Source organism: Bombina bombina, chromosome 7, assembly GCF_027579735.1.
Source record: "Bombina bombina isolate aBomBom1 chromosome 7, aBomBom1.pri, whole genome shotgun sequence".
In the NCBI taxonomy this organism is placed as follows: Eukaryota; Metazoa; Chordata; class Amphibia; order Anura; family Bombinatoridae; genus Bombina; species Bombina bombina.
The window spans coordinates 339,059,054-339,068,615 of record NC_069505.1 but is presented as its reverse complement, the minus strand read 5'-3'; positions in this window follow the sequence as shown (position 1 = coordinate 339,068,615).

Genomic DNA, 9,562 nt, shown 5'->3' with positions numbered 1-9,562 from the left:
TTGTTAAGAAATTGTGAGATACAAAGGTTCTTTTCAGAGCCATTAACCCCTAACTTGCCAGTGATCACTATAAATCACTGGCAGTAGCACAACAGCACTTTTTTGCATTTTTTAGAGGTTAATTTCTTTTTAGTCATTTTTTGTGAGACCCTAAGGTTCTTTTTAGAGCAATTTAGCTAGTTATAATATATATATATTTTTTTAAATTGTGAAACCCTAAGGCCCTAGCTTGTCAATGATCACTATAAATCACTGGCAGTAGCACAGGAGAACTTTTTTGCTCTCTGTGCATTTTTTTAGGGGTTAATTTTTTTTTAGTATTTTTTTGATACTTAAAGGCCATTTAGTTAATTTAAAATTTGTGTTGATTTTTTTTTAGTTATTATGATAACTAAAGAGAACATATAAGGGCCGATTTATCAAGCTCCGTATGGAGCTTGATGCCCCCTGTTTCCGCGTGAGCCTTTAGGCTCGCCAGAAACAGAAGTTATGAAACAGCGGTCTAAAGACCGTTGCTCCATAACTTGTACGCTTGCTCTGAGGCGGCGGTCAGAAATCAACCCGATTGAATACGATCGGGTTGATTAACACCCCCTGCTAGCGGCCGATTGGTTGCGAATCTGCAGGGGGCGGCATTGCACCAGCAGTTCACAAGAACTGCTGATGCAATGATAAATGCTGACAGGGTATGCTGTCGGCATTTATCGATATGCGGCGGACATGATACGTTACATCGTATCATGTCTGCTCGCACTATAATAAATATACCCCATAGTGCTGAGGAGACGTATGCTATCCTTGGGTCAGAGTCAGACGCCTCTATGTCTGAATCAGACCCCAATTTTGACCCTGCCATATGCTCAGATACATCATTAGATGCAGTCTCAACTGATAGTGATGTATCTGTGGCTGCTAGCCCCCTTGCTAACCCCCTGCCAGTAGGAGACGTGTTGCTCCAACTGCCATTGCTGCTGAAGAATGGGTAACGCCTCACTTCACTGCAAATCTTGGCATAAATGTGGATGTGGAAGGATTTAGACCCCAACAGTTTATGGAGGTGTTTCTGGGTGATGATGTATTGGGGAACATTGTCACCCAAACTAATTTATATGCCTATCAGTTTTGTGCGGCAAATCCTGACACTTTTTGGCAAAGCAGCAATGGGCCCCCATCGATGTGCCAGAATTAAACAAATTCTGGGCATTGACTATGCTGATGGGCATCATAAAGAAACCCTCCATCCGCTCCTACTGGAGCAGTAGCCCCATTTGCTCTACCCCCATTTTCTCCCAGAATATGTTAAGGAAGAGGTATGAAATGATTCTACATTTCATGCACTTCAGCGATAACAGCCTGTGCCCCCCTAGGGAGCATGCCCAGTTTGAAAGGCTGTATAAAATCCACCCCCTCATTACCCACTTTACTGCCAGGTTTACAGAGGCTTATACACCTAGAAGGAATATATGTGTGGATGAATCCCTGATGAAGTATAAGGGAAGGCTGGAATTCAAGCAGTATATTCCTTCCAAGCGCTCCAGTTATGGAGTCAAGGTGTAGAAGCTCTGTGAGAGCGAGACTGGGTATACTCAGGCCTTCCAGGTGTACGAGGGAAAGGTTATTCACTTTGACCCTCCAGGCTGCCCAGAACATATGGGAACCACTGGCAAGATTGTCTGGGACCTGATTTTACCCCTGATGAACAAAGGGTATCAATTGTACTTAGACAATTATTATACAAGTGTCCTTTTGTTCAAGCTACTGTATTGCTTTGATAAAGTAGCTTGTGGTACAATTCATAAGAACCGCGCAGGTTTCCCAAGACAACTTGCACGCACCCAGCTACGAAGGGGGAGACCTCATCTCTGTGCTAAAAGGAGCTGTTGGCAGTTAAGTGCAGAGACAAGAAGGATGTATACCTTCTTACCACCATCCACACAGAGAGGACTGTGGAGGTATGTGGCAGAGCTGAGAGCACAATGAAGCCAGTGTGCATCAAGGCTTATAACCGGCATATGGGTGGGGTTGATCTAGCAGATCAGCTGCTGCAGCCCTACCTAATTATGCGGAAGACAACGGCCTGGTACAAAAAGGTTGCAATTTACTTAATGCAGATTGCAACCCACAACACTTTTTTGTTGTTCAAAAAAGCAAACCCCTAGATGCACCTGCTCCCCAGGAGGTGATGGGAGAGAGCAGAGTTGGGGCTACCCATTTTATTTTCAAACTCCCCCCTACTGTGGCGAAGCAGAATCCTCAGAAATAAATGCAGAGTCTGTACCAAGAGGGGGCAGAGAAAGGACACCACTGTCCTGATTGCCCTGGACAGCCTAGACTCTGCATTGGGGATTGCTTCAAGCGGTATCACACATTGGTAAATTTTTAATTATTTATTTTACATTTGCTATTGTTTTTTTGGGGGGGAGGGTTTGGTTACGTTTACTGTTACTAAAGTGCCAGTAAACCTAAAAAATAATGTTAGATAATTCTGCACATAGTGCTGAATTATATAACATTATATTAGTGCTAGTTTTTTATTATATACTATCTCCGGTGATTTTTTTAAAAAATGAGAGGGTTTTCCAGACCACCCCTCTGTGCTCTACTAAGCGGGTCTGGTTTTCCCTCAGAGCGCATCGGGCCAGCTGTTTAGTCACAGCCCGGCCCGACCACGCCATTACATTCAATGCAGCTCGCTCCTGCTGTCAGACAGAAAATGAATTCTTAAATTACTATTTTGTAAAAAAAAATCACCACTTTTTTCCCCCAAACTTTGGGATAGATTGGTGGTAAAATGGTTGCATGAAAAGAGTCAAAATACCCCAAGTATAATAGCTTAGGTTGCCTTCTTTTAAAAAATATATACATGTTTGGGGGGGGGGGGGCGGAGCTTGGTAGCAACCACGATGGTCGCATAAGTCCGGAGCTCCGCACATAGAGTCTTAAAATCACTGCCTGGGGCCGCTCTCTCCCTTCATAGTACACCATATGGATCGAAGCTAGAGAGGGGAGCACATTCTGAATCCGGAGACACTTTTCACACCGCCACAGGCTATAAGGGGAAGTCGTGAGACAGACACTACAGGCCTGAGCTGAGCACACTATGGGCGCCATCTTGCCAAAATCACAGACAGGGCCAGTTCACTTGTACTGCTGGCCGTATAGCCCACACCACAGAATCATCTTTCAGACGGCATCGACTACCTGGAGCTGGATGGGCAACAATTGAAGAGCCAAAAGGAGCTCCATAAAGTCTCCCCAAATAGAACAGCGGTAAGACAGAGTACAAACATTAGTCATTAGGGCAGCGCTTGTATAGCGCCCCTGCTACAGGGATATCCAGTGTCATTGACAGTGTTGAGGAAAACACAGTTGGCTGAGGGAGATTTTCACTCCAGATGCTGGCCATATCACGGCAGGAACACTTACATACAGAGGCTAATACTTCAAAGATAATTATCTGAGACCAGAGACGTGACATAACGCACACTCCTACAGTACTGGCTTTAACTATCACTCTTTAACCTATATTACTTGGGAAATAGGTATTGACTAGTGTAGGTGTGCCTAATACAAGTTAATTCAACTTACTGGATTACAGGGGATATTGTGCTACACCTTCAAATGGCATCCAGAAGGCCAGCCAAAACTGATAAAACAGCCAAGCCGCCAATAACTAAAACACACACAATGCCTTATTTTGCTGCGGAGCTATCCCCTACAGCTACTTTGAATAATAAAAGTAAACCTTCCCCCAATACACAATCTCAAGGCCCTGCACCTGATCCTACATCAGAGGAGACTACCTCAATCCCTGCTTCACTCCTGTCACATTTTGCATCTAAGCAGGAGATATCAGAAATTTTTAGAACATGCCTTAGAGGAACTCACAGAACTTAAGCATGAAATACAATCTATGAGTTCTAGAGTCGAAATGCTTGAAGCAGACACCGAAGAAATCAGGGAAGACATTATTCATATTGAAAATATCTCTACTACACAACAAGATAATATTGAAGCACTAATGGATAAGATAGATGATTTAGAAAATAGGAGCATAAGGAAAAATCTGCGACTTAGAGGTATCCCTGAATCCGTTTTACCCAGAGACTTTCCAGAATATCTTCAAGTCGTATTCTCTGCTATAAAAGAAACATTGTATACAGAAAATATTCTGTGGGTACGGGCCCATAGGGCCCTCCGGCCTAGGCCCCCAGACAGGGCTCCACCTAGAGACATTATCATCAGATTTAAGAATTTCCTTGAAAAATAAATGCTTCTTAACCAATCTCGACGACAACAACCTGTGAGATTTTGGGGTAATGTCATACAAATTTACCAGGACCTCTCAATGAGAATGTTGCAGAGGTCGAAAAGAATTCACTCCCTTGACAACATTTCTTTGTAACAAGAAGATACCACCTCATGGTTATACAGGATAATAAAAGATTGATATGTAACAAACCCGAGGATATGAATGCCTTCAGCAAAGATTTGGGCATCAATCATTCAATGGACTTGATGCCATTGATGACAGAACAACAGAGAGTTAATAAAAGGCCAAGTATCAATCCTACAAAATGGCAAACCAAGATGTCCCTGAAAGGCAAACGCCATCGACAGCAGATAAATCCGGAAAGCAACAACCCTCACCCAGAGCCAATCACTCCTCTGAGTCTGAAGAGGATTAGAGGACTACCATCTACATCTTTTAATAATTCCCTTTGTGGCCAGATCTCAAGGTTTACTTTCTATCTGACATATGCTGGACTCTTTGAGTAGCTGCGCCGAGACAGTTATCATTTTCAGCTCACTTGCATTCAATGCAAGACTGTTTGACGCTATATGAAGCTCTGTGTTGCCCCTGTTATAGTTACTATTGGCCCCAGGACACTTACATTTAAGCCTTATTCCTAGTTTAGGATGGGCAAGAACTTTAAGTTAACAAAATATAAGACTTTATGATTGTATTTTCCCCCCTCAGTGTTATATCTCTTTTTATGTCTGGTTTCAGACTTAGAGATTTGTTTGTTTTTGTACTCTTACTGTTTTTCTTTGCACAATGTGTTAATTCTATATTCATACACAGATATGTTGTTTGTTTTTATTGTATGTATAAGGATAATACATGTTCAGATTATGTTACCACATGGGAAATATTTCTCCCCATCTATACAACCACTGTTTGTTTGACAAGTTCAGATACATATAAGTTTAGCTGGCAATTTTATCAAGATAATGTCTTGTCACAACTCTAACATGACACTCCCTAGTTCTTCTTTCCCAGAATTCCAAGGGTCTCAATTCCCCGTGTAAGCGATCAAAAGCCTTCTCAGATATTTCAAAAAGGCAGGTCGATATACTCTACCTCCAGGAGACCCATTTCAGAAAGAGAAACACACCAAAATACTTGGGACAAAGAGACCCATTTCAGAAAGAGAAACACACCAAAATACTTGGGACAAACATATACACAACATTTTCATAGTGTAGGCCCCTCTAAAAAAAAAGGTGTTAGTATCTTATTGAAAAGAAATATACCTTTCACACTACTTAAACAGGAATCGGATAATGAAGGCCAGTTCTTAGGACTAGTGGGCCTTCTTTACGGAAGACCGGTTACACTTATTAATATATATGCCCCCAATAGCAATCCAAAACCCTTTTTTGTAAAACTATTTAATCGTATATTAGACATCTCAATGGGCCCAATATATATAGAGGGAGACTTCAATCTACACTTTCAACCACATTTGGATAGCAATAACCCCCACCTAACACATAGGGCGAAATTTCATACATATCTCTGGAAACAACTTAAACTTCATAAGCTATATGACATCTGGAGATTTCAACACCCCAGTACCAGGGATTATACGTTCTATTCTCATCCCAACAAGTCCCATAGTAGGATTGACTACTTTCTCACCAACCAAGCGGGTCTTACACAGGCAAAAAAATGGCTCATATCCCCTACAGCCTGGTCGGATCATTCAGCAGTTTCACTACATATTACATGGCCAGAACACTCAAACATACCTTTCCTATGGAAGTTAGACGATACACTGCTTAACAAAGTAGAACTTATAGACAAATTGAATAAATAATACAGGAATATTTTCAGATAAACATTTCCTCAACTTCCAACCAGTTTGCGGTCTGGGAGGCACACCAATGCTTGCTCAGAGGAGAACTTATAAAATTAAGAGCCCAAACGAGACGCGCTCAAAGAGCAGAATACGACGACCTTACCACTAAACTCTCAGATTTGGAACATTTACACAAACATTCCCCACCAGATGATAGCATTCTGCTTGAAATAACAAAAATCAGACAAGCTTTGGATGACTTCCTACAAATAGAACATCATAACCTCTCGCGTAAAATAAATAGTTTTTTTTCAATATGAGAATAATAGAGCTGGTAAATATCTAACAAGAGCTCTAAAAAAGAAGAAACTTAAATCACACATCTATGAATTGAAACCCCCAAACAAACCGTCATTATCCACTACCCCTGAAATTCTCCAGGCGTTTCACTCCTATTATTCTGACCTATACAACCTGTCCCCTAATGATGATTTACCTCATTTTAATAGTACACTAGATGAATATATTAGAAATTGCCCCTTACCCACGTAACACTGAAAAATGGGAAAAAGTCCAGGACCAGATGGGTTCTCTACGAAATATTATGAGGTTTTCCAAGACAGTTTGGCTTCACACTTGGCCACAATTTTCAATGAGATAAGTCAAGGGGCCAAACTCCCACCCTCTATGTTAGAAGCACACGTTGTGGTTCTACCCAAACCCGGCAGGCCAGCTACAACCCCCTCAAATTTTCGTCCCATTTCCCTATTAAATGTGGATGTTAAATTATATGCTAAAATCCTCGCCACTCGTTTAAATAAAGTGCTCCCAAATCTAATACACCTTAACCAGGTAAGATTCACCCCACATAGAGAGGCTAGGGATAACACCACTAAAATAATTAATCTCATAGAATTTGCAAGTAAACAACACATTCCTTCAGTAGTCCTTTCTATGGATGCTGAAAAAGCATTCGACCGTTTGAACTGGTCCTTCCTTAAACATACATTACTAAGATTTGGCTTCAACACCGAGTTCCTTACTAAAATTTTTGCTCTATATAATAACCCCACAGCCAAAATTAAGTTAAATGATTCCTTATCTGAACCATTCACAATTGTGAATGGAACTCGACAGGGCTGCCCCTTGTCCCCCACGTTATTCATTTTAGCAATAGAAGTCTTGGCCACATACATTAGACACAATCTAGAAATTAGAGGTATAGTTGTAGATCACATATTATACAAGACCTCCTTATAAGCGGATGACGTCATCTTAACTTTAACAAATTTAGAAGCTTCGGTCCCTGCACTTATGTCAACGTTACATGAATTTGGAGAAATGTCATATTTCTTTCATGTAATTAGCAAGAGTCCATGAGCTAGTGACGTATGGGATATACATTCCTACCAAGAGGGGCAAAGTTTCCCAAACCTCAAATGCCTATAAATACACCCCTCACCACACCCACAAATCAGTTTTACAAACTTTGCCTCCTATGGAGGTGGTGAAGTAAGTTTGTGCTAGATTCTACGTTGATATGCGCTCCGCAGCAGGTTGGAGCCCGGTTTTCCTCTCAGCGTGCAGTGAATGTCAGAGGGATGTGAGGAGAGTATTGCCTGTTTGAATTCAATGATCTCCTTCTACGGGGTCTATTTCATAGGTTCTCTGTTATCGGTCGTAGAGATTCATCTCTTACCTCCCTTTTCAGATCGACGATATACTCTTATATATACCATTACCTCTACTGATTCTCGTTTCAGTACTGGTTTGGCTTTCTACTACTTGTAGATGAGTGTCCTGGGGTAAGTAAGTCTTATTTTCTGTGACACTCTATGGTTGGGCACTTTTATATAAAGTTCTAAATATATGTGTTCAAACATTTATTTGCCTTGACTCAGTATGTTCAACGTTCCTTATTTCAGACAGTCAGTTTCATATTTGGGATAATGCATATGAATTAATCATTTTTTTTTTACCTTAAAATTTGACTTTTTCCCTATGGGCTATTAGGCTCGCGGGGGCTGAAAATGCTTCATTTTATTGCATCATTCTTGGCGCAGACTTTTTTGGCGCAAAAGATTTTTTCTGTTTCCGGCGTCATACGTGCCGCCGGAAGTTGCGTCATTTTTTTGACATTTTTTGCGCCAAAAGTGTCGGTGTTCCGGATGTGGCGTCATTTTTTGGCGCCAAAAGCATTTAGGCGCCAAATAATGTGGGTGTCTTTTTTGGCGCTAAAAAATATGGGCGTCACTATTGTCTCCACATTATTTAAGTCTCATTAATTATTGCTTCTGGTTGCTAGAAGCTTGTTCACTGGCATTTTTTTCCCCATTCCTGAAACTGTCATTTAAGGAATTTGATCAATTTTGCTTTATATGTTGTTTTTTTCTATTACATATTGCAAGATGTCTACGATTGCCCCTGAGTCAGAAGCCACTTCTGGAAAAATGCTTAACTGAGTTTCAGTTCTACCAAAGCTAAGTTCATTTATTTTAAATGTTATAAATGTTTATCTTTAGCTATGGTTTGTAATGAAGTTATTATGATATACTTTTACATGCAGATTCCATTAGTATTTATGCTTTATACATTTCCATTCTTAAGCACAAGAAATGTTTAGAAGATTTATAAGAAATATTTTTTCTGATTAAGGCTTTGTCTGACTTCGTGCCTTCTAATACAATTTTTAGGTCTTTTTCACTTCTTTTTTTAATTATTGAAGTTTCAAATGACCAACAACATACTGATTTATCCTTCTCTGATGATGTTTTTTTCTCTTTCAGAAATTCTCTTCATCAGATATTGACACTAACAAATCTACTTTTTTATAATTTTTTTATTAAAATACATTTGTTCTTTGTTGAAGAGGTGTTGATTATTTTGGATATTAAGGTAACTAGTTCTTTAAGACTAGCTGACACTATTTCTGCCTTTTTTTCTTCTGAGATTTCAGAGGTTTTCTTTCCAATTCCCCATACTAGGGAATGGAATAGGGTGAGAATTCTCTTTTATTCCTTCTTCAAAGGTTTTAAACTATATTCTATGCCAGCAGTTAAATTCAATTTGGAGGGTTCTCCAATTTATTGGGGCTATCTCTACTCCTACTAATTATGCTATTGTTTCTATAGCAAAATAATATTTATTTTCCTTTATATAGTTGTATCTTATTTATGGAAAATTATTTAGTTTCAGGTACTTTTCTTGGTCCTGTGATATTGCAATTGCTTCATTTTTTCTGTTTACTTTAAGATCAAGTATCAGATTATGATTTATTTTAGCATTGTTAAAGGGACAACATTTACTAGACTAGGTGCTGTTGCATTTGTCTTGTTGTTTTGCATTTTGCAAGTCCTCTGTTTTGACTGGTCCTTTAAATTGGACTATCATGCTAACAATTTCATTTGTGTCTTCATTTTATTGAATATTTTCACAAATGAGGGTTAATCTATGTCTTTAGCTATTTTAGCTAGAAG